The sequence below is a fragment of the Oryctolagus cuniculus genome, chromosome X, assembly GCF_964237555.1.
Source record: "Oryctolagus cuniculus chromosome X, mOryCun1.1, whole genome shotgun sequence".
Lineage (NCBI taxonomy): Eukaryota > Metazoa > Chordata > Mammalia > Lagomorpha > Leporidae > Oryctolagus > Oryctolagus cuniculus.
In genome coordinates this window covers 111,898,092-111,922,209 of record NC_091453.1, presented here as the reverse complement: position 1 = coordinate 111,922,209, position 24,118 = coordinate 111,898,092, and the positions used below count along the sequence as shown (strand labels likewise).

At 41.0% G+C, this 24,118-nt stretch overlaps 1 pseudogene; it reads right to left on the bottom strand.

The window, feature by feature from the left end:
• LOC127484906 (transmembrane emp24 domain-containing protein 4 pseudogene) overlaps positions 1-24,118 on the bottom strand; it is a 67,686-nt pseudogene that overhangs the window by 4,726 nt on the left and 38,842 nt on the right.

The following is a 24,118-nucleotide window of genomic DNA, read 5'->3' as shown; positions in this document are numbered from 1 at the left end:
TCAAAAGAAAGCAGGAGTGGCAATATTAAAGAGAGAAAGTAGATCTCAGAGCAAATATTATCAGGGATAGAGAGAAACATTTCACAATGATAAAAAATTCAATACATCAAGGTGACAAAGTAATCCTGAATTTGCACACCAACAAGCAGAGCTTCAAAATACATGAACCAAAAACTGAAAGAACTTAAAGGAGGAATAAACAAGTCAACAAATAGAGCATGAGGGCCAGCACTGTGGCACAGTGGCTTAGGCTACCGTAGGCAGTGCTTGCATCCCATATGGATGATGTCAAGTCCTGGCTGCTCCACTTCCCATCCAGCTCCCTGTTAATGCACCTGGGAAAGCAGTGGAGGATGACCCAAGTGCTTGAGCCCTTGCACCCGCAAGGGTGACCCAGAAGCTCCTGGCTTCTAGCTTTGGCATGGTCCAGCCCTGGCCATTTGCAGGGGGAACCAGCAGATAGAAGATCTCTGTGTGTGTCTCCTCTCTCTCTCTCTCTCTCTCTGGAACTCTGCTTTTCAAATAAATAAATAAATAAATAAAGCTTTAAAAGAAAGAAATGAAATCAGTGTGCACACAGAAGAACAACAAAAAATCATTGTGGTAGGCAGGATAATAGCTTCCCAAAGATATCCATGTTTTGATATCCAGAATCTGAATCTGTTGCAAAGAGAAATTAAGGTAACCAATGGAATTAAGGTTGCTTACCAGTTGACTTTAAAATAGAAGGATAATTCTTGATTGTCTATACAGGCTAAATATAATAACAATAGTCCTTAAATGTACAAAAATTAGGTAGGAGAGGTCACAGTGATGTTAAATGAAAAGGGCTCAGCTCACAGCAGACTTTGAAGGTGGAACAAAAGGACTGCAAGCCAAGGAATGTGGACAGCCTTTAGAAGACAGAAAGAACAAAGTAATGGATTTCCCCCTAGAACCTCTAGAAAGGAACACAACCCCATTAACTCATTGCTTTTAGCCCTGTGTGACTCATTTCAGACTTTTGAATGAAAGAACTGTTAGGATAATAAATTTGTTTTGTTTTAAGCTATTAAGTTCATGATAATTTGTTACTGCAGCCATAGAAAACTAATGCAACCACATCCACCTGAATCTAACACTTTGTCCTGCATTGGTAGACATACCTCCTTTTAAAAAGCATATGGCGGCCAGCGCCGCGGCTCACTAGGCTAATCCTCTCCCTTGCGGCGCCGGTGCACCGGGTTCTAGTCCCGGTCAGGGCACCAGATTCTGTCCCGGTTGCCCCTCTTCCAGGACAGCTCTCTGCTATGGCCAGGGAGTGCAGTGGAGGTTGGCCCAAGTGCTTGGGCCCTGCACCTGCATGGGAGACCAGGATAAGTACCTGGCTCCTGCCTTCGGATCAGTGCAATATGCCGGCCGGAGCACTCCGGCCGCAGCTGCCATTGGAGGTGAACCAATGGCAAAGGAAGACCTTTCTCTCTGTCTCTCTCTCTCTCTCCCTGTCCACTCTGCCTGTAAAAAAAAAAAAGCATATGGCACATTGTCCAAAACAGACAGCATCCTTAGTCATAAAACAAACCTTAAAAAATGGAAATGACTTGAAATCATACCTGGATTATTCTCTGACCATAATGATTTTAGCAGTGAAGAGCTAAAAGGAAAAACCTCTAAGCACTGGCAGTTAAACAAAACACATTAAAAAGATCTAATGGCTTCAGGAAAAATCTCAAAAGACATTGAAACTACATTGAACTAAATGAAAAATTTGTGGGATGCAGCTAAGACAGTGCAGAGAGGGAAATTTATAGCACTAAAAATGCATAGAAAACAAGAGAGCTCTCAAATCAATAATACAAGTTCTCATCTCAATAAACGTAAAGGAAGGGCAAAACGAACTCAAAGCAAGAATAAGGAAGAATAGTAAAGAGAAGAGTAGAAATCAAAAAACTGAATGGAGAAAATCAATTAATCACAGATCTGGTTCTTTTAAAAGACCAATAAAATTGATAAATCTCTTGACAGGCTGAACTAAAAAGAGAGAGGACACAAATTACCAATATCAGAAATGAGAGAGGAAATATCACTACAAACTCTGCTGACAACAACAGCATAATAATCTATGCTCAAAATTTTGACAATTAGAATAAATATATCAATTATTCATATCCTACAAACTACCAATACTCACCCAAGTTGAAACAGATAATATCAATACTCCTATGCCTACTAAAGGACATGAATTTTTAATTTTAAAACTCTCATAAATCTCAAGCTCCAGAGAATTCTGCCAAACATATAAAGAATTACCATCAAGATGTGGAGGGAAAACTTCTTGAGTCACTTTGTGAGGGTAGTATCACTCTGATTCCAGGAATATACAAAGACATTACAAAAAGGAGAACACTATAGACCTGTATCTCACATAAACTTAAACAAAAACCTTCAACTCAATATACCAAATTGAATCCCATAATATGTAAAACAATACCAGAAGCAAAACGGAGTTCATTCTGGAACTATAAGACTGATTCAATACTCAAAAATCAATGGAATCCACCAGATTAAGAAGCTAAAGAAAAAAATGCTCAATCATAGCAATTGATTCAGAAAAATCATTTGACAAAACTCAATACTCATTCATTATTTAAAAACGAAACCTCTCACCCAGCTAAGAATAGATGAAAACAATCTCAACTTGAAAAAGAACATCTAAAAAAACCCAACTTCTAACGTCTTAGTGCTAAAATTCTGATTGCTTTCCCCCTAGAACATAACAAGACAAGGATGTCTACTCTTACCACTTACTCATTACACTGCTGGAAGCCCTATACTGTACAAAAGATAAGAACAAGAAATAAAAGAAATACATATTAGAAAGGTCGAAATAACACTTCTGCTATTTGCAGATGTCATATTGTCTAAATATAAAATTCCACAGAATCTACCATAATAACAAGAACTTGTAAGTATAGCACCTTACAAGGTCCAAATGACTGGCACAGGATAAAATAAATAGCAACTGTATTTTTATATATTAGCAATTAACAAGTGAAAACCGGAATTAAAAACACACACCATTTACAATCATCAAATAAAAATTAAACATTTAGGAATAATTCCAACAAGACATGCACAAATTTATGTGCTGAAAGTACAAATAAGCACGGGAAATGATAGTCAACATCATTAGTCACTAAAAAAGCATAAATGAGGGCCGGGCCCTGTGGCGTAGTGGGTAAAGCCGCTGCCTGCGGTACTGGCATCCCATATGAGCGTTGGTTAGAGTCCCGGCTGCTCCACTTCCCATCCAGCTCTCTGCCGTGGCCTGGGAAAGCAGTGGAAGATGGCCCAACTCCGTGGGCTCCTGCACCCACATGGGAGACCTGGAAGAAGCTCCTGGCTCCTGGCTTTGGATTGGCCCAGCTTCAGCAGTTGCGGCCACCTAGGGAGTGAACCAGCGGATGGAAGACCTCTCTCTCTCTCTCTACCTCTCCTCTTTCTGTGTGTAACTTTGACTTTCAAATAAATAAATAAATCTTTAAAAAAATACACTTATTAAAAAAAGACCAACCTAAATAACTTTTGAATACATTACTTTATGTATATATCTTCAGTCTAGAGATGGAAACTATTTTATATGTTATTGTAGTAGGTAATGTTGATGGGAACCATGCTTCTCACTGGAGGAAAAGTGATTGAATTATAAAATGGGTGAAGATAGAAGCTCCTTGTAGTGTTGGATTGGAATTGGAAGTATCATTCTACATTCACAATGACTCCCACACTAAAGAGAAAAATATGGACTGTAAAGTCTTAAAATGTTTCTATGTGTTTATTTCTCTTTATATATACACAAACATAGATATGCATAAATTCTGGTCTACTAAAAAGTATACATATGGAGAGAAGGAGAGGGAGAAGTAGAGAGACCTATCTATAAAATTACTGTTTAGGAAAAGAACCTGTAGAAGTTGTTTCCCTGGGGCCGGCGCTGTGGCACAATAGGTTAATGCTCTGCCTGTGGTGCCAGCATCTCATATGGGCACCGGTTCTAGTCCCGGCTGCTCCTCTTCCAATCCAGCTCTCAACTGTGGCTTGGGAAAGCAGTAGAGGATGGCCCTGCACCCATGTGGGAGACCCAGAAGAAGCTCCTGGCTCCTGGCTTCGGAGCGGCAAGCTCCAGCCATTTGGGGAGTGAACCAACAGAAGGAAGACCTTTCTTCCTGTCTCTTCCTCTCACTGTCAGTAACTCTACCTCTCAAATAAATAAATAAAATCTTTAAAAAAAAAGAAATTGTATCCTAAATAACCAACAATTTGACTAAGTGCTCCTGTTTGTATTTATTAACTTTCTTTTTGGGACACGGAAGGAATGACAGTCAGCAAACTTGTGTTGGAGCCCTGGAACTGCCTTTCCTTATTGTGAGAGAAATGGGAAAATCATGTGAATTCTTTAAATATCGGTTTTCTCCTCTGTATGATCTGGATATATTATTTGTTTGCAGGGCTGCTGTGAAGACCAAATGAGAAGGGTTGTGAATACATTTTTCTAAACAGTGAGGAGCTGCACAAGTATATCAGGCGGTATCATATTTTTGTGGCACAGACCTCAAAGACAACAGGGCAAAATGGTTCTGGTGCACTTTGACTTGGATTTTTATCAGCTAGGATTTTGTTCCTCACTAACTGCCAGTAGTATTCTCTGAAGCTGTTCAATAATAGATTTATAAGAAACAACAATTTAGCTCATGAACTCTGAAGTGCTTTTTCTACCTGCCATATATGTGTCCATTGTGTAACCTTTCCCCGTCTTTTACTTTGGACAATTTTATTATATGCAGTGCCGATTTCTTTGGGTTCATCTGACCGGTTCCTTTGGGTTTCATGAATCTATATATCCATTTCTTCCCCCAGATTTGAGTATTTTATCTCATTATTTCTTTTTATTAAAAGAAGATTTAATTATTTATTTTGTTTTTTAATTTTTAAATCTTCATTTTTTAAGGAATACAAATTTCATAAATACAACTTTAGGAATATAGTTATTCTTCTTACCATACCCACCCTCCCACCCACACTCCCACCTCTCCTCCTCCTCCCTCTCCCCTTCCCAGTCCCCATCCTCCATTAAGATTCATTTTCAATCAACTTTGTACACAGAAGACCAACTCTATACTAAGTAAAGATTTCAACAATTTGCACACACACACACACACACACACACAAACTGTTTGAGAACTGGTTTTACAGTTAACTCATAATAGAACTCATTGAGGACAGAGGTCCTGCATGGGGAGTTAGTGCACAGTGACTCCTGTTATAAATTTAACAATTAACACTCTTATGTATGACATCAGTGACCACCCAAGGCTGTTTAAATGAGCTGCCTAGGCTATGGAAGCATTTTGAGTCCACAAACTCAGTCAGTATTTGGAGATAAGCAAAGTGGAAGTTCTCTCCTCCCATCAGAGAAAAATACATCTTTCTTTGATGGCCACTTCTTTCCACTGGGGTCTCACTCACAGAGATCCTTCATGTAGAACATTTTTTGCCACAATGTCTTGGCTTTCCATGCCTGAAATGTTCTCATGGGCTTTTCAGCCAGACCAGAAAGAGTTAAGGGCTGATTCTGAGGTCAGAATGTTACTTAAAGTGATTGTCATTCTATGAGTCTGCTGTGTGAACTGCTTCCCATGTTAGAACATTCTCTCCTTATGGGCTGGCGCCGCAGCTCACTAGGCTAATCCTCCACCTTGCAGCACCGGCACACTGGGTTCTAGTCCCGGTCGGGGTGCCGGATTCTGTCCCGGTTGCCCCTCTTCCAGGCCAGCTCTCTGCTGTGGCCAGGGAGTGCAGTGGAGGATGGCCCAAGTCCTTGGGCCTTGCACCCCATGGGAGACCAGGAGAAGTACCTGGCTCCTGCCATTGGATCAGCGCAGTGCGCTGGCCGCAGCACGCTGGCTGCGGCGGCCATTGGAGGGTGAACCAACGGCAAAGGAAGACCTTTCTCTCTGTCTCTCTCTCTCACTGTCCACTCTGCCTGTCCAAAAAAAAAAAAGAACATTCTCTCCTTTTTAATTCTATCTATTATTTTTACCAAATACTTGATCCTATTTATATGATCACTTTAACACTTAATCCTATCTATATGTTCACATTAACATTTAATATGATCACTTTAACAATTTAAGATGGCATTTTTACCACCAAGCTTAATGGGATTTGGAGTCCCATGACAAGTTTTTAAACTGTACCCTTAGAAGTAAGTCCGGGGGTTGGCACTGCAGCGCAGTGGGTTAATGCCCTGGCCTGAAGCACTGGCATCCCATATGGGTGCTGGTTTGAGTCCCAGCTGCTCCACTTCTGATCCAGCTCTCTGCTATGGCCTGGGACAACAGTAGAAGATTATTCAACTCCTTGGGCCCCTGCACCCATGTGGGAGAACCAGAAGAATCTCCTGGCTCCTGGCTTCGGATCGGCACAGTTCAGGCCATTGCAGTCAATTGGGGAGTGAACCATCGGATGGAAGACCTCTCTCTCTCTCTCTCTCTCTCTCTCTCTGCCTCTCCTTCTCTCTCTGTGTAACTCTGACTTTCAAATAAATGAGTGAAATCTTTAAAACACCATAACTCCATTTCTATAAAAAAAAGAAGTAAGTCCGTAGGAATGTATGCAGAACCATGCAGTTTTATAGTTACAAACAATTATTTATTTTGAAAGAGGTAGAGAGAGAGAGAAATCTTCCATCCACTGGTTCACTCCCCAGATGGCCACATTAGCCAGTGCTAGCCCTGCTGAAGCCAGGAGCCAAGAGTTTTATCTGAGTCTCCCACATGGGTGTCAGGGGCCCAAACTCTTGGGCCATCTTCCACTGTTTTGCCAGGTGCATTATTGGGGAGCTGGATTGGAAATGGAGCAGCCAGAACTCAAAGCTGCACTCTGATAGAGGATGCCAATATCACAGGCAGTGGCTTAACCTGCTGTGTCACAACTCTAGTTCCACTAGTGAATTTTTAAATTCAGTCATTGTTTCATCCAGTTTCAGAATTTGTTTTTATTTTTTTATTGCTTTGATCCCTTTGTTGATATTCTCATTTTGCTCATGTCTTGTATTCCTGTTTCCAATTAGTTGTCTGTGTTCTCTTGTAGTTCACAGAGCTGCTTCCATACAATTATTTTTAATTCTTTTTCAGGCAATTATTATGTCCTTATTTCTTTATTTGTTGGTATGGATTTATTTTCTCCTCTTGTTAATACAATATTGCTATGGTTTCAATGTGTCCATCAAAGTTTATATGTTAGAAACTGAAACCCCAATACAATGGTATTGCAAAGTGGAACTTTTAAGAGCTGCCTTAGGTCATGTGGCCTCTTCTTACGTTAATGGATTAATGTTATTATTGCAGGAGTGATTTTTTTTCTTACCATGATAGGGGGTTTTGCTAGAAAAGCAAGTTTGACCCTTTCTCTTCTCTCTCTCATGTGAGCATGCTCTCTTGCCCTTCTGCCTTCCACCAAAGGATGACACAGCAATAACCGTCTTGGCAGATGCAGGCCTACTAATCTTGAAATTCCTAGCCTCTGGAACTATAAGCAATAAATGTCTGTTCTTCATAAAATACCGCATCTCAAGTAGGCTGTTATAACAGCAAAAACAGACTAAGAGAAATACTTCCCTGATTCTTCATGTTCCTAATAGCTTTGCTTCAGTGTGCAAACATCTCAAGAAGTTGTCATGAATTGGCTTCACCTGGCAAAAACTTCTGCCAGTCAGCCCAGATAGAGATTCTAGGAACCACTCATTCATTTTTTTTTTTTTTGACAGGCAGAGTGGACAGTGAGAGAGAGAGACACAGAGAAAGGTCTTCCTTTTTCCATTGGTTCACCCCCCACAATGGCCGCTGCGGCCAGTGCACTGCGCTGATCGGAAGCCAGGAGCCAGATGCTTCCTCCTGGTCTCCCATGCGGGTGCAGGGCCCAAGCACTTGGGCCATCCTCCGCTGCACTCCCTGGCCACAGCAGAGAGCTGGACTGGAAGAGGGGCAACTGGGACAGAATCTGGTGCCCCGAATGGGACTAGAACCTGGGGTGCCAGTGCCACAGGCGGAGGATTAGCCTACTGAGCCGTGGCGCCGGCCAACTCATTCATTTTCTATGGATGTGAATGCTCTACTCCCCTCTCTTCCTCCTGGGGGACAATCCTCAGGATAATGTGCCTTTCTCAATCTTGCAAGTTGTAAACCTCCAACCCTGTTCTCTAGGGCAGTTCACTGAAATGTCAGGATGTGGGGTGCAAGCTCCACTTCTCCCTTCCTCCTGAACATGATTCTGGGTTGTAGGCTTTTTACCTCTCCCAAGCAGCTGTGCAGGCCACTGAGACCATTTACTCCTTTCCCTGAAGGCCGTGTCTGAAATGCCAGTACATTGGGTGCAATCTCCACTTCTCCCCATCCCTCCCGAAGTAGATGTCTCAGAATGTGTACCTTCTCTTAATCCCACAGTGCCTTACAGGCTGCTGAGAACTGCCCATCCTCTTTCCCCAAAGGAGTACAGGGGAGTACTGGGAGGCTAGGTACAATCTCCACTTCTCTTCCTTTCTCCTGAAAGAGAAGTCCCAGGAAGGTGCACATTCCACAGTCTTGTATATCCCTGATGGCTGATCAGGGCCACCCACTCCTCCTTGCTCTCCTTCACTGCCCCCAGAATGTTTGTATGGCTTTGACATGCTGAGGGAGGTGAGAGAGAAGCTGGTCTCCTGGGACGTGCCCTGAAATGCTGGGGATCTGGGTGCATGGTTCACTTATTCTTTCCCAAAGGGAGAAATCATGGACCAAGTGGATCTCTTGTGGCATGGAACTAAGCTGGCTTAGACAAGCGAATGGCATGGACAAAGTGAAATGACTCTTACCCATTTCAAAACAATTTTGTTGCTTTTTCGTTCATCTGAGATAGTATAACTTCTTAACTGCATTACAGAGTTCTCTTAAAGTGCTTTGATCCAATCCCAGTTTTTCCATTGTTTCTGAAGGGAGACAAGGGGTAGCAGTTTATGTTTTGCCTTCTTGCCAATACCACTGAATCACAGAGCTAGTTCTGAATGCTCGCTCTGCCACAAGCTAGCTTCATGACCTTCTACAAGTATTATGTGAGCTCCATGTCCATCAACATTGAAAAGGGCTAAACATATCTAAATTATGGAGTGTTATATCAAATGCTTAATACCCAGTGTCTTTTCAATAATGATATACATTATTTTATTATTACCATTAAGAGAGGAGGCTTTCCCAGTTGAAATTATGGGGATAACATTCTCGTGAAATCCAACAGAGGAGTGGAACAGAGAGTGTGTGTATAATCCCCTCATTCCTTCTTTTCTTGAATAATTCCTTGTTGATAGTTTTATGCAGGCCAACATTGAGATCCTGTGGCTCCAATGCTTGTAGTCTGTTTTGGCATAAACAAGGCCCACACAAAAAGATGTAATGGGAAGTGGGACTAGAAGCAGACTTGGCCCTTAAGATTAGGGTAAGTTTTATGCGAACTTGGTAACATTGGAGGTCTGGGATCAGATCATATTGTGTAGCAAATTTTAAGAATCCACACAAGATTCCAAATTCAGATAAGAAATTTAGACATGGGGTGGTGTTTGGCCTAGCAGTTATAATGGCTCTTGGGATGCACACATCCCATGTCAAAGTGCCTGGATTTGAGCCCAGCTTTGTTTCTGATTCCAGTGTCCTGTTAATGCGCACTGTGGGAGGCAGCAGATGTCTCAAGTAGGTGGAAGACCTGGATATAGTTCGGGGCTCTGGACTTCTTGTTGGCCCAGCCTTGGTTGTTGTGGACTTTTAAGAAGTGAACCAGCAGATGAGAAATCTGCTTTCGTGTCTCTCTGCCTTTTCAAATAAGTAAAATATCTAAATAAATAAGTATTTTAAATGAGATTTACACAACACAAAGACTTTGCAGCAAGAAAGGAATTTGAACCTGCCACAAAGACTGTTTGTCCAGTAACTCCCTTAGGGCAGGAACTCATTGTCCAAATGTGGGTGGTGTTCAGGTTGGAGTTCATAGACTTTCAATACACTTTCAAATAAGTGAAGAAAAATAAGGCTGACAAAGTCTAGGAAATGAAACAAAGTAGTTAGGGCAAAAACCCAGGTGGCCCAAGCAATTATCATTACCATCCTCAATCAAAGCAACTTCAAAACTTAAAACTGATCCTTCCTTGTTTACTAACTACTACCGTTGCTAAGACTTCAGTCTCTGATCATTTCACTGCCTCTGGTGAAGCTGTTTGTCACATTTGTTTTTCAGGAAATCCATGCTGTATTTTCCCTTTCCATCTTCAAGGGGCAACAGAGAACAGTAAGTTGCTTAGACTCTGATTTGTGGTAACTAATATGCAGAATACCGAGAGAGAGAGAGAGAGAGAGAAAGTAATGTATATAAGCAAAATTGACATCTTGAAAGTTGATTATTGTTTATAGCCCTTGTCTGTTCTCTTGAGGAACAGTGGTTTTTCTACTTACTAATTGTTGAATTATTCATTAAGTGGAGGGTTAAACTTGTGATTATAAAGAAAATTGAAAGTACGGCACTGTGAAAACATTTTTATCATTTTATTTTTTGTTTTATTTTAAGGTGAACAAGTTTCATGTATTTTATATGTAGAGATTTAGTAGTATAGTGATACTCCCCACCTTACCCTCCCTCCTGCCCATACTCCTACCTTTCTACCTCCTTTCTTATTATATAGTTTAACTTTTATTTTATACTCACGAGATTAACCCAATACTAAGTAATGATTTCAACAAATAGTAAGAACAAAAAAACATTGTTTTTCAACAGTACAGACAAGAGCCATAAACAATAATTAATTCTCAAAATGTCAATTTTGCTCATATACATTACATTTTTTGTACTCTATTAGTTACCACAGATAACGAAAACATATGGTATTTGTTTTTTTGGGACCAACTTATTTCACTAAGTATAATCGTTTCCAGTTGCATCCATTTTGTTGCAAAAGACAGGATTTAATTCTTTTTATGGCTAAGTAGTATTCCATAGCATATATATCCCACATTCTCTTTATCTAGTCATCAATTGATGGACATCTGGGTTGATTCCATACCTTAACTATTGTGAACTGATCTGCAATAAACATGGGGGTACAGATAACACTTTAATATGCTGATTTCGTTTGGGTAATCCCAGGAGTGGGATGGCTGGGTCATATGGTAGATCTATTTTCAAATTACTGAGGTATCTCCATACCGTCTTCCACAATGTTTGTAGTAGTTTGCATTCCAACTAACAGGGGATTAGGGAACATTTTCTCCTGCATCCTGATAAGCATTTATTGTTTGTTGATTTCTGTATGAAAGCCATTTTAACTGGGGTGAGGTAAAACCTCATTATGCTTTTATTTGTATTTCCCTGATGGCTGATCTTGAGAATTTTTCATGTGTCTATTGGACATCTGAGTTTCATATTTTGAAAATTATCTGTTCAAGTTCTTTGCCCATTTTTTTAACTGGATTGTTAGTTTTATTGTTGTTGAGTTTCTTGAGCTCTTTATAGATTCTGGATATTAATTCCTTATCAGTTGCATAGTTTACAGATATTTTCCACCATTTTGTCAATTGCCCCTTCACTTGGCTGAGTGTTTCCTTTGTAGTGCAGAACCTTCTTATCTTGATGTAATCCCATTTGTCTATTTTTACTTTTATTACCTGTGCTTCTGGGTCTTTTCCAAGAAGTTTTTGCCTATGCCAATGTCTTACAGAGTTTCTCCAATGTTCTCCTCTAGTAATTTGATGGTATCAGGTAATAGATTTAGATCCTTGATCCACTTTGAGTTGATTTTTGTACAAGGTGTAAGGTATGGATCTTGTTTCATACTTCTGCAAGTGAAGATCCAGTTTTCCAAGAACATTTGTTAAAGAGACTGTTCTTTTTCCAGGAATTGATTTTAGTTCCTTTATTAAAGAACAGTTGGCTGTTAAAGTGTGGATTGATTTTTGGAGTTTCTATTCTGTTCCATTTCTCTACATGTCTATTTTTGTGACAGTACCAGGCTTTTTTATTACAACTACCCTGTAGTAGGTCTTAAAATCTGGTATTGTGATGCCCTGGCTTCATTTTTGTTGTTTAAGATTGCTTTAGGGGTCAGCGCCGCGGCTCACTAGGCTACTCCTCCGCCTTGCGGCGCCGGCACACGAGGTTCTAGTCCCAGTCGGGGCGCTGGATTCTGTCCTGGTTGCCCCTCTTCCAGGCCAGCTCTCTGCTATGGCTCGGGAGTGCAGTGGAAGATGGCCCACGTGCTTGGGCCCTGCACCCCATGGGAGACCAGGAGAAGTACCTGGCTCCTGCCATCGGATCAGCAAGGTGTGCCAGCCGCGGCGGCCATTGGAGGGTGAATCAATGGCAAAGGAAGGCCTTTCTTTCTCTCTCTCTCTCTCTCTCACTGTCCACTCTGCCTGTCAAAAAAAAAAAAGATTGCTTTAGCTATTCAGAGTCTCTTGTGTTTCCATATGAGTTGTAGCATCATTTTTTTCTAGATCTGAGAAGAATGTAATTTTTATTTTGATTGGGATTGCATTGCATCAAAAAATTGCTTTGGGTAGTATGGGCATTTTGATGATATTCATTCTTCCAATCCACAAATATGGAAGATTTTTCCATTTTTGTGTTTTCTATTTATTTTTTTAATATTATGTAATTTTCATTGTATATATCTTTCACATCCTTGGTTAAATGTATTCCAAGGCACTTAATTATTTTTATAGTTATTGTGAGTGATACTGATTTTACAAGTTCTTTCTCAGACATGGCATTGTTTGTATATACAAAGGCTATTCATTTTTGTGTGTTAATTTTATATCCTGCAACTTTACAAACTCTCTTATTAATTCCAATAGTCTCTTAGCAGAATCTTTTGGCTCCCCTATATTTAGGACTGTGCCATTTGCAAACAGGAATAATTTGGCTTTTTCCTTTTCAATTTGTATCCCTTCTATTTCTTTCTTTCTTTCTTTCTTTCTTTCTTTCTTTCTTTTTTTTTTTTTTTTTTTTTCCTAATGGCTCTAGGACTATATTGAGTAGCAATGGTGAAAATGGGCATTTTTGTCTGGTTTGGAGCTTAGTGAAAATGCTTCCTTCCAACTTTTCCCCATTCAATAAGATGCTGGTCATGGGTTTGTCATAAATTACCTTGATTGTGTTCCTTCTATAACCAATTTGCTTAAGGTTTTTATCATGAAAGGATGTTGCATTTTATCAAATGCTTACTCTGCATCTATTGAGATAATCATATTTTTTTTGACAGGCAGAGTGGACAGTGAGAGAGAGAGAGAGAGAGAGAGAGAGAAAGGTCTTCCTTTGCTGTTGGTTCACCCTCCAATGGCCGCCGCAGCCAGCGCGCTGTGGCCGGCGCACCGCGCTGATCCAATGGCAGGAGCCAGGTGCTTCTCCTGGTCTCCCATGGGGTGCAGGGCCCAAGCACGTGGGCCATCTTCCACTGCACTCCCGGGCCATAGCAGAGAGCTGGCCTGGAAGAGGGGCAACCAGGACAGAATCCGGCGCCCCAACCGGGACTAGAACCCAGTGTGCCAGCACCACAAGGCAGAGGAGTAGCCTAGTGAGCTGTGGCGCCGGCTCAATCATATGGTTTTTATTCTTCAATTTTTTAATGTGATGTATCACATTTATTAATTTCCATATGTTGAATCCTACTTGGTCTGGGTGAATGATCTTTCTGATGTGTTGTTGGATTCAATTAGCTAGTATTTTGTTGAGGATTTTTGCATCTATGTTCATCAGTGATATTGGTCTGTAGTTCTCTTTCTTTGTTATATCTTTTTCTGGTTTTGGAATTGAGGTGAAACTGGCCTCATAGTAAGAGTTTGGAGGATTCTCTCCCTTTCAGTTGTTTTGAATACTTTGAGAAGAATTAGAATTAGTTCTTTAATAGTCTGATAAAATGGCTGGTGCTGTGACATAGCAGAAGGACACTGGTTTCAATCCATCTCCTTTTTGATGTGCCTGGGAAAGCAGTGGAGGATGGCCCAAGTACTTGAGCCCCTGCACCCATGTGGGAGACCCAGAAGAAGCTCCTGGCTCCTGGCTTTGGATCAGTTCAGCTGCAGCTATTGTGCCCATTTGGAGAGTGAAACAGTGGATAGAATATTTCTCTCTCTCTCTGGCTCTCCCTCTTTCTCTGTCACTCTGCCTTTCAAATAAATAAATTGCTCCAGTGCAGCGATTAAAGCTGCCACCTGCAGTGCCAGCATCCCATATGGACACTGGTTTGAGTCCTGGTTGCTCTACTTCTGATCCAGCTCTCTGGTATGGCCTGGGGAAGCAGTAGAAGATGGCCCAAAAGCTTGGGCCCCTGCACCCACGTGGGAGTCCAGAAAGAAGCTCCTGGCTCCTGGCTTCGGATAGGTGCAGCTTCTGCCATTGCAGCCATCTCAGGAGTGAACCAGCAGATGGAAGACCTCTCTGTCTCCCTTTCTCTCTCTCTCTCTCTGCCTCTGCCTCTCTGTAAGTCTGCTTTCCCAATAAATTAATATATATTTTTAAAAATAAATAATTTTTTAATAAAAATCTGATAGAATTCAGCAGTGAAGCTATTGATCCTGGGCTTTTCTTTGTTGGGAGGGTCTTTATTACTGACTCAGTCTCCATCTTGGTTATTGGTTTGCTTAGGTTTCCTACGTCTTCATGACTGCATTGTAGATTGTATGTTTCTAGGAATCTCCCCATTTATTCTAGATTTTCCATTTTGTTGGCATATATCTGTTTGTAGTAATTCCTGATGATTTTTTCTATTTCTGTGCTATCCATTTTTACATCTCCTTTTTCATCTCTGATTTTATTGGGTTGGATCTTCTACCTCTTCTTTTTTGGCAGTTGGGTCAATGGTGCAGCAATTTTGTTTATTTTTTTTTAAATAGCTCTTTGTTTCACTAATCTTTTGTATTTTTTGTTTCAATTTTGTTTATTTTTCTCTAATTTTAATGGTTTATATCCTCCTACTAATTTTGGGTTTCGTTTGTGATTTTTTTATCTACATCCTTGAGATGCACTGATAGCTCATTTATTATACGCATTTCCAATTTCTTGATGTATGCACTAATTGCTGTATACTTCCCTCTTAAAACTGCTTTTGCTCTATCCCATACTTTTTTTAAAAAAAAAATATTTATTTATTTGTTTGAAAGGCAGAATTACAGAGAGGCAGAGGCAGAGAGAGAAAGAGAGAGATATTCCATCCACTGGTTTACTCCCCAGAGGGCTGCAACGGCTGGAGCTTGTCCAATCCAAAACCTGGAGCCAAGAGCCTCTTCCATGTCTGCTATGTGGGTTCAGGGGCCCAAGCCCTTGGGCCATCTTCTATTGATTTCCCAGGCCATAGCAGAGAGATGGATAGGAAATGGAGCATCTAGGACTTGAACCAGCACCCATATGGGATGTTGGCACTATAGGTGGTGGTGTTACCCACTGTACCACAGTGCCAGTCATCCCATGCCTTTTGATATGTTGTATTGTCATTTTCATTCATTTCAGGATTTTTTTCCATTTCTCTTTTGATTTCTTCTATGATCCACTGGTCATTCAGGAGTGTGTTGTTTAGTCTCCATGCATTTGCATGTTTTCTAGAGATTCATAAGTTCCTAATTTCCAGCTTCATTCCATTGTGGTCAGCAAAGATACATGATATGATTTCAATTTTTTTTAATTTGCTGAGACTTGCTTTATGGCCTAGAATATAATCTGTCCTAGAGAAAGTTCCATGCATGGATGAAAAGAATGTGCATTCTTCAACTGTGGGATAAAATGTTCTATAGGTATCAGTTAGGTCTATTTCTTCCAGAGTGTAAGTTAGCTCTGCTGCTTCTTTGTTGCTTTCTGTCAAGTTATCTGTCTATTGTTGAAAGTGGAGTACTAAAGTCCAGTACCCCATTACTATTGTAATAGAGTCAATGCCTCCCTTTAGATCAATTAACATTTGTTTTAAATAGCCAGGCACCCTGACATTGGATGCATATAAATTTATTATAGTCACATCTTCCTGTTGAGTTGATTGCTTAGTCATTGCATAATGCCCTTCTTTGTCTCTTTTAACAGTTTTTGTGTTAAAGTCTATTTTGTCTAATATTAAGATGGCTACACCAGCTAATTTTTGCATTCTGTTGGCCTGGAATATCTTGTTCCATTCTTTTACTTTCAGTCTATGTGTATCTTTGTTGGTGAGGTGTGTTTCTTGTAGGCAGCAAATAGATGGGTCTTGTTTACTTTGGATTTTCTTTGTATTTTACTAGAAGATATTCTGCCTTCACAGTCTTTTATTATGATGACTATCTTTCTATGTATCTATGTGTAGCATATCCTTAGGCATCATTTGTAAGGCTGGATGAGTGGTAGGAAATTCTTTGAATTTCTGTTTGTTATGGAAAGTCTTTTTTTTTTAACTTTTATTTAAAGAATATAAATTTCCAAAGTACAGCTTATGGATTACAATGGCTTCCCCCCACAACTTCCCTCCCACCTGCAACCCTCCCCTTTCCCTCTCCCTCCCCCCTTCCATTCACATCAAGATTCATTTTCAATTCTCTTTATATACAGAAGATCAGTTTAGTATATATTAAGTAAAGATTTCAACAGTTTGCACCCACATAGAAACACAAAGTGAAAAATACTGTTTGAGTACTCGTTATAGCATTAAATCACAATGTAAAGCACATTAATGACAGAGATCCTACATGAGGAGTAAGTGCACAGTGACTCCTGTTGTTGACTTAACAAATTGACTCTCTTGTTTATGGCATCAGTAATCACCCTAGGCTCTTGTCATGAGTCACCAAGGCTATGGAAGCCTTTTGAGTTCACCAGCTCTGATCATATTTAGACAAGGTTGTAGTCAAAGTGGAAGTTCTCTCCTCCCTTCAGAGAAAGGTACCTCCTTCTTTGATGACCTGTTCTTTTCACTGGGATCCCACTCACGGAGATCTTTCATGTAGGTTTGTTTTTTTTTTTTTTTTTTTTTGCCAGAGTGTTTTGGCTTTCCATGCCTGTAATACTCTCATGGGCTTTTCAGCCAGATCCACATGCCTTAAGGGCTGATTCTGAGGCCAGAGTGCTGTTTAGGACATCTGCCATTCTATGGGTCTGCTGTGTATCTCGCTTCCCATGTTGGATCGTTCTCTCCCTTTTTTATTCTATCAGCTAGTATTTGCAGACACTAGTTTTGTTTATGTGCTCCCTTTGGCTCTTAGTCCTATCATTATGATCAATTGTGAGCAGAAATTGACCACTGGGACTAGTGAGATGGCATTGGTACATGCCACCTTGATGGGATTGAATTGGAATCCCCTATTTCTCCTTGATTCATAAATGAGAACTTTGCAGGGTATAGTATTCTGGGTTGACAGTTTTTTTTTCTTTTAAGACTTGTTACCTGTCTCTCCATTATTTCCTAGCCTATAGGGTTTCTGATGGGCTAGCGCCGCGGCTTACTAGGCTAATCCTCCACCTGTGGCGCTGGTACTCCAGGTTCTAGTCCTGGTTGGGGCACCAGTTCTGTCCCGGTTGCTCCTCTTCCTGTCCAGCTCTCTGCTGTGGCCCGTGAGTGCAGTGGAGGATAGCCTAAGTGCTTGGGCCCTGCACCCGCATGGGAGACCAGGAGGAAGCACCTGGCTCCTGGCTTTGGATCAGCGCAGTGCGCCAGCCGTAGCGGCCATTTTGGGGGTGAACCAGAAAAAGGAAGATCGTTCTCTCTGTCTCTCTCTCACTGTCTAACTCTCCCTGCCAAAAAAAAAAAGAAGAAGAAGAAGAAAAATAAGCAACCATTCTAATTGCAGAGCCTATGAAGGTAATCTGGTATTTCTCTCATGTACATTTTATAATCTTTTCTTTATGTTTTACTGTTGAAAGTTTGACTACAATGTGTGGTGGTGAATATTTTTTCTGGTCATGTCTATTAAGAGTTCTATGTGCTTCCTGTATTTGGATGTCACTTTTTTTTCTCCAAATTAGGGAAGTTTTCTTTTATTATTTCACTGAATTGGCCTTCTAATCCATTCTCTCTTTCCACACCTTCAGGAACTCCTGTGACCCATTTGATAATATCCCATAAATCTCAGACACTGTTTTTAACTTTTCTGATTTCTTATTCTTTTTTTTTTTTTTGGTGTAATTATTTCTGAAGATTTGCCTTCTAGCTCAGATATTCCTTCTTCTCCCTTATCAAGTCTATTTTCAGGGCTTTCCACTATATATTTTATTTGACATAGTGAATTCTTTCTCCTCTAAATTTCAATTTCATGGGAAAATTTCTCTTCCATGTCATGTATGGATTTCTTTTGCTCATGAATTTGCTTCTCATTGCCTCTGATTAATCTTTTGAATTCCTTTTCAGGCATTTCATTAATTTCTTTTCCTTCACATTCTAATATTCCAGTGTTTTTTGTTCTTTTGGGGGAGTCATGTTGTCTTCCTTGCTCTTGTTTCTTGTATTTCTGTGTTTATTTTTATGCATTTGTGGAGATACTTCTTGGTTTTTACTCTGATGGCTTTTATCTTTGAACTATTCCTCTGTGGCTTAGTGGAGTGTCTGCTTTCAATGAATACCCAGAGGCATATGCTGGGTGTGGTCAGCGCTCCAGGGTGGGTCGAGAATACAGTGTAACACCACAATTGGTCATGGTAGATCTCCTCTCCTCTATTGTCAGCCAGTGAGAGGGCATGATCATGCCTATTGCTATAATCACAACCTCACCTTGTATCTTCCAAGGTGATCAATGACCATGGTTAGCTCACAGTGGGTGTGATCCCCATCCACACTCGTGCATGTACCACACAAAAGATCCTTGTGGTCCTCAGGGTGAGCAAGGAGCCCTCTGCAGTGATGCACCCCAGGCTGTCAGGGAGCGCTGAGCCTCTGTTGCCAGACACAGTGATTACCCAGAGACCCAGCAATACTCTGCATTTTATTGTGCAGTCACAGGATTCCCACAGTCACAGTGTACAAGGTGCCCACACTCACAGGGTGCAGAGTATCTGCTCAGCCCTGTGAGCCTGCCACATCCACGGAGAGAGCAGAGACATTCCTCGAGCCAGCCCCCTGTGGGTGCTCTGCTTGGCAGTTTGAGTCTCAGAGTCAGTGATAGCCTTAGAGGATTGTGGCACCTCACAGTTCTACTTGGGTGCCCAGGCCCCTGTCAATCCTCCCAGCCAGACTCAAAGTCAGGGGGGAACATGGATTTTTCCCTCTGGTAATATCCCCTGGTCACACAGGTGCATGAGAACCATCATAGCCTCTACTAGTGTCAATATGGCGCCTCCCTCCCCTACTGGTTCTTTGTGCCCTTGTGGAGATGGAGAGAAAGAAACATACTTTTCTTTTACTGGATTATGTGGGTACTCTGCACCTGCTAGGGTTCCAGGCTGGACTCAAAGTCAATGTGGTCCACGTGGTTCTCCCTCATGCAATATAAAGAGTGGCATGGGCTGCCACAGTCTGCACTTACCTGATTCTCAAATGCTGATATCCTCTCCAGCTCTGGGCTGCAGGAGTTATCTGTGGTGTCCCCACTCACTGCTGCATGTCTGCACCTTCCACACTGTTCCACGGTATCCTTCTTCCTTCTGTAGAATTTCCACTGCAAACCTCTCTCCAACTCTCCCCTGGGATGCACTTCCTCTGCCTTTCTTCTGCTATTTTTCCTGGTCAAAAGCAGCTCATCTTTTCCCTATTCAGTCATTTTGGAATCCTCTGTCATTGTAAAAATTAAAAAAAATAAGAAAAGGATGTAAGGTAAAAGTAAGGGGAGGTAGGTAGTAACATTATGTTCTTAAAGTTGTATATATGAAATTTGTTCTCTTTTTATAATTAAAAACTTATAAGGAAAAGAAATATTGAAGATACAGATTCCATCTATAATAGTAAGAAGACTTCATTCAAGAATTGTCATTAAGGGGAGATTAATTGCTCAGAGGAAGAAATAGAGATTGAGTACAGGAAATTCTGCTACTTCCTACTTCCTATGCTCTAACTCTCACTCTTACATACCATGCCCATGGCTAGGAACAAAGATGACCTATGTTTCTAAAAGCTCCCATCATGCCACTGTTAATCTGCATTCTGGCATCTGACTTGCTGTTGAAATGATGATGGATCTAATTTATTGTTTGCTGAGTCATGATATAAAATATTTACTTATGATTCTGTACCCTCCACATAAAACAAACAAGAAAAACACATCATTCATTCACTTACTACATTGTTCATAATGTACCATAAGCAAGATTCTTTCATATGATAAGATTAATATGTAACATAATTGTTACTGAGTTGGCAGAAAGCCTAGTAGAATTCAAAATAAGTGAAAGAAGAATTTTTTTACCGAATGGCAAAATGATTTGCAAAATCATTACATAGAGACCCAAGAACTCACTTTATCCTATTTCACTGTAAAAACAAACACCATAATCACAAACCCACAGCCTAGCTGTGAGGGGTGATTTCTTTCCAGATAAACCTACATGTTTGGATAATTTTGGATAAAATATGGAACAGAAGGAGCCAGTACTGTGGCATAACAGGTAAAGCCACTGCCTGTAACACCAGCATCTCATATGCGCACCACTTCATGTCCTGCTTGCTCCACTTCTGATCCAGCTCCCTGCTAACGACCTGGGAAAAGCAGTAGAAGATGGCCCAAGTGCTCAGGACCCTGCTACCTATGTGGGAGATCCAGAAGAAGCTCCTGACTCCTGGCTTCTGCCTGGCCCAGCCCCAGCTGTTGTAGCCATCTGGAGAGTGAACCAGTGGATGAAAGATCTATCGCTTCTCTGTGTGTGTCTTTCTAACTCTGTCTTTCAAATAAATAAACCAGTCTTTGAAAAATGGAACAGAAAACAGAAAGTGGAAAACAAAAACATATTGTACAAGTTTCTGAAGAAAGTAATAGATCAATTATTAAAATAATATTATTAAAACTTGGCCTAGGGGCCAGTGCTTTGGCACAGTGGGCTAAGCCTCTGCCTGTGGCACCAAAATCCCATATGGGCACTGGTTCAAGTCCTGGCTGCTCCTCGTCCAATCCAGCTCCCTGTTTGTGGCCTGGGAAACCAGTGGAAGGTGACCCAAGTGCTTGGGCCCCTGTACTCGCATGGGAGACTCAGAAGAAGCTCCTGGCTTCTGGCTTCATATTGGCCCAGCTCCGGCCATTGCGGCCATTTGGGGAGTGAACCAGCAGCTGGAAGATCTCTCTCTCTCTCTCTCTCTCTCTCTCTCTCTTTCTCTGTGTGTGTGTGTATGTCTGTCTGTCTGTCTATAATTCTACCTCGCAAATAAATAAATAAAATCTTAAAAAAAAACTTGGCCTAAAGAAAAACCAAAAAATTTTTTTAAAAAACTTGGGCACTGCCATTCTCAACTGTATGTTGCTACAGAATGTAGGCATATATGTTGCTATATTATGTAGTTATAATAATTTGTTAATGGATGCATAATATAAAACAATGTAAATTGTAACATCAAAAACATAAAATATGTATGGGGGAGGCAAACATGAAGAGTTTTTGTATGTCATAGAAGTGAAGTTATTATCAGCTTAGAACAGGCTGTTAAAAATATGTGGTATTTGGGGCAAGCATTTAGCCTAGTGGTTAAGAAGCCCACATCCCACAACTGAGTACCTGGGCTTAAAATTTTTTTTAATTTATCTACTTTCATTTTATTTTAAATGAAGACCAATAATAAGTGAAACAGAAGCTTAGTAGATGGAGAGAGATCATCCACCCATTAGCTCACTCCTCAAATTCCTGCAAAACTTGATGCTGGGCAGATTTGAAGCCCGCAGCTAGGAACTCAATCAATGTCTCCCATATGGGTAGCAAAGACTTAAGTACATGAGCCATCATCCCATGCCTCCCAGGATGCACATCAGCAGGAAGCTGGAATCAGAAGTGGACCTGGGACTCAAACCCAAGGCACTCTGAAATGGGATGCAAGTGTCCCAAGAACTATCTTAACCGCCAGGATAAATGTGAATACCTGGGTTTTATGCCAGCCTCCAAAATCTGATGCCAGCTTCCTGCTAAAAGGCTATGGGAAGGAGCAGAGATGGCTCAAGTGCTTTGTTTTCTGTTACCCACATAGGGACCTGGACTGAGCTCCCATTTCCTGGTTTAAGCCTAGCCCAGCCCTACCTGTTGTAGGTATTTTAGGAGTGAACCAGCAAACAGGAATATTTTCTTTCTCTCTCTGTCTCCCTCTTTCTCAAATAAAAGAAACAATTACATAAATAAATGATGTTGCATGTAAGCCTCATGGCAGTAACACAGAAAATCCTATCATAGATACACAAAAGATAAAGGATATAAAATATATCACTAAAGAGCATCAGATCACAAAAGAAGACAGCAAGAGTGGAAGACAAGGACATGAGATTTACATAAAAGCCAGAAAACAATTTTTTAAAATTATTTATTTATTTGAAAGGCAGAGTTACAGAGATGGAGAAAAAGACAGAGAGAGGGATCTCCCATCTGCTGGTTCACTTCCCAAATGGCCACAACTGCCAAGTCTTGGCTGGGTCAAAGCTAGGAGCCAGGAGCCAGGAGCTTCTTCCAGGTCTCCCACGTAAGTGCAGGGACCCAAGCACTTGTGCCATCTTCCACTGCTTTTCCAGGTGCATTAGCAGTGAGCTAGCATAGAAGTGAAACATCTGGGACTTGATCCAGCGCCAATATGGGATGCCAGAACTGTAGGTGGCAGCTTAACCTTCTACGCCACAGTGCCAGCCCCAGAAAACAATTTTTAAGGGATTGGCATTGTGGCGGGGCAGGTAAAGCCTCCACCTCTGATGCTGGCATTCCATGTGTGCTCTAGTTCAAGACTCAGATGGTCTACTTCCTATCGAGCTCCCTATTTATGCACCTGAGAAAGAAGCTGAAGATGGTCCAAGTCCTTGGGCCCCTGCACTCACTTGGGAGACAGAGAAGCTCTGGTTCCCTCACTTCTGGATGGCCCAGCCTTTGCCACTGTGGACATTTGGGGCGTAAACCATCAGATGGAAGATCTTTCTCTCTCGCTGTCTCTTCTCCTCTCTCTGTAACTCCGCCTTTCAATAAATAAAAAATAAATCTAAAAAACCCACAATTTTTAAAATCCAATGCTAAGTCCTTTCCTGTCAATAATTACTTTAAATTTAAACTTATTAAGCTTTACCATAAAAAGACATACAAGGCTAAAAGGACTGAAAAACAGGACTCAACTATGTACTGTCTTCAAGAGACTCACGTGTACTTTAAGGACACAGAGGCTGAAAATGAAAAGGCTACGAAAACAGCAGAATTGGCAGCTACTTATCTGAAACAACAAAATGGACTTTAACTCGAAAACTGTCACAAGAGACAAAGATGGACATTACATCATGATAAAAGGGTCAATTAATTGGGATAATATGACAGTGAAAATATGTGTATGAAATATAAGAACATCTAAATATGTAAAACAAACATTGATAGAACTCAAGGGAGAAATACCTAGAAATACAATATTAGAGGGCTTCAATATGGCACTTTCAACAATGGCTAGTTAATCGCAATAGAAAATCAACAAGGAGGGGCCGGTGCTGTGGTGCAGCGGGTTAACGCCCTGGCCTGAAGCGCCGGCATCCCATATGGGCGCCAGTTCTAGTCCTGGCTGCTCCTCTTCCAATCCAGCTCTCTGCTATGGTCTGGGAAAGCAGTAGAAGATGACCCAAGTCCTTAGGCCCCTGCACCCGTGTGGGGGACCCAGAAGAAGCTCCTGGCTCCTGGCTTCAGATTGGCACAGCTCTGGCTGTTGCAGCCAACTGGGGAGTGAACCATCGGATGGAAGACCTCTCTCTCTCTCTCTCTCTTTCTCTCTCCCTCTCTCTCTCTCTCTGCCTCTCCTTCTCTCTGTGTAAGTCTGACTTTCAAATAAATAAATAAATATTTTTTAAAAAAGAAAATCAATAAGGAAACACTGTACTTGAACTACATTTTACACCAAATAGACCAAAGAGACATATACAGAACATCCCATCTAACAGTAGCAGAATACATATTCTTATCAAGTGCTCATGAAATATTC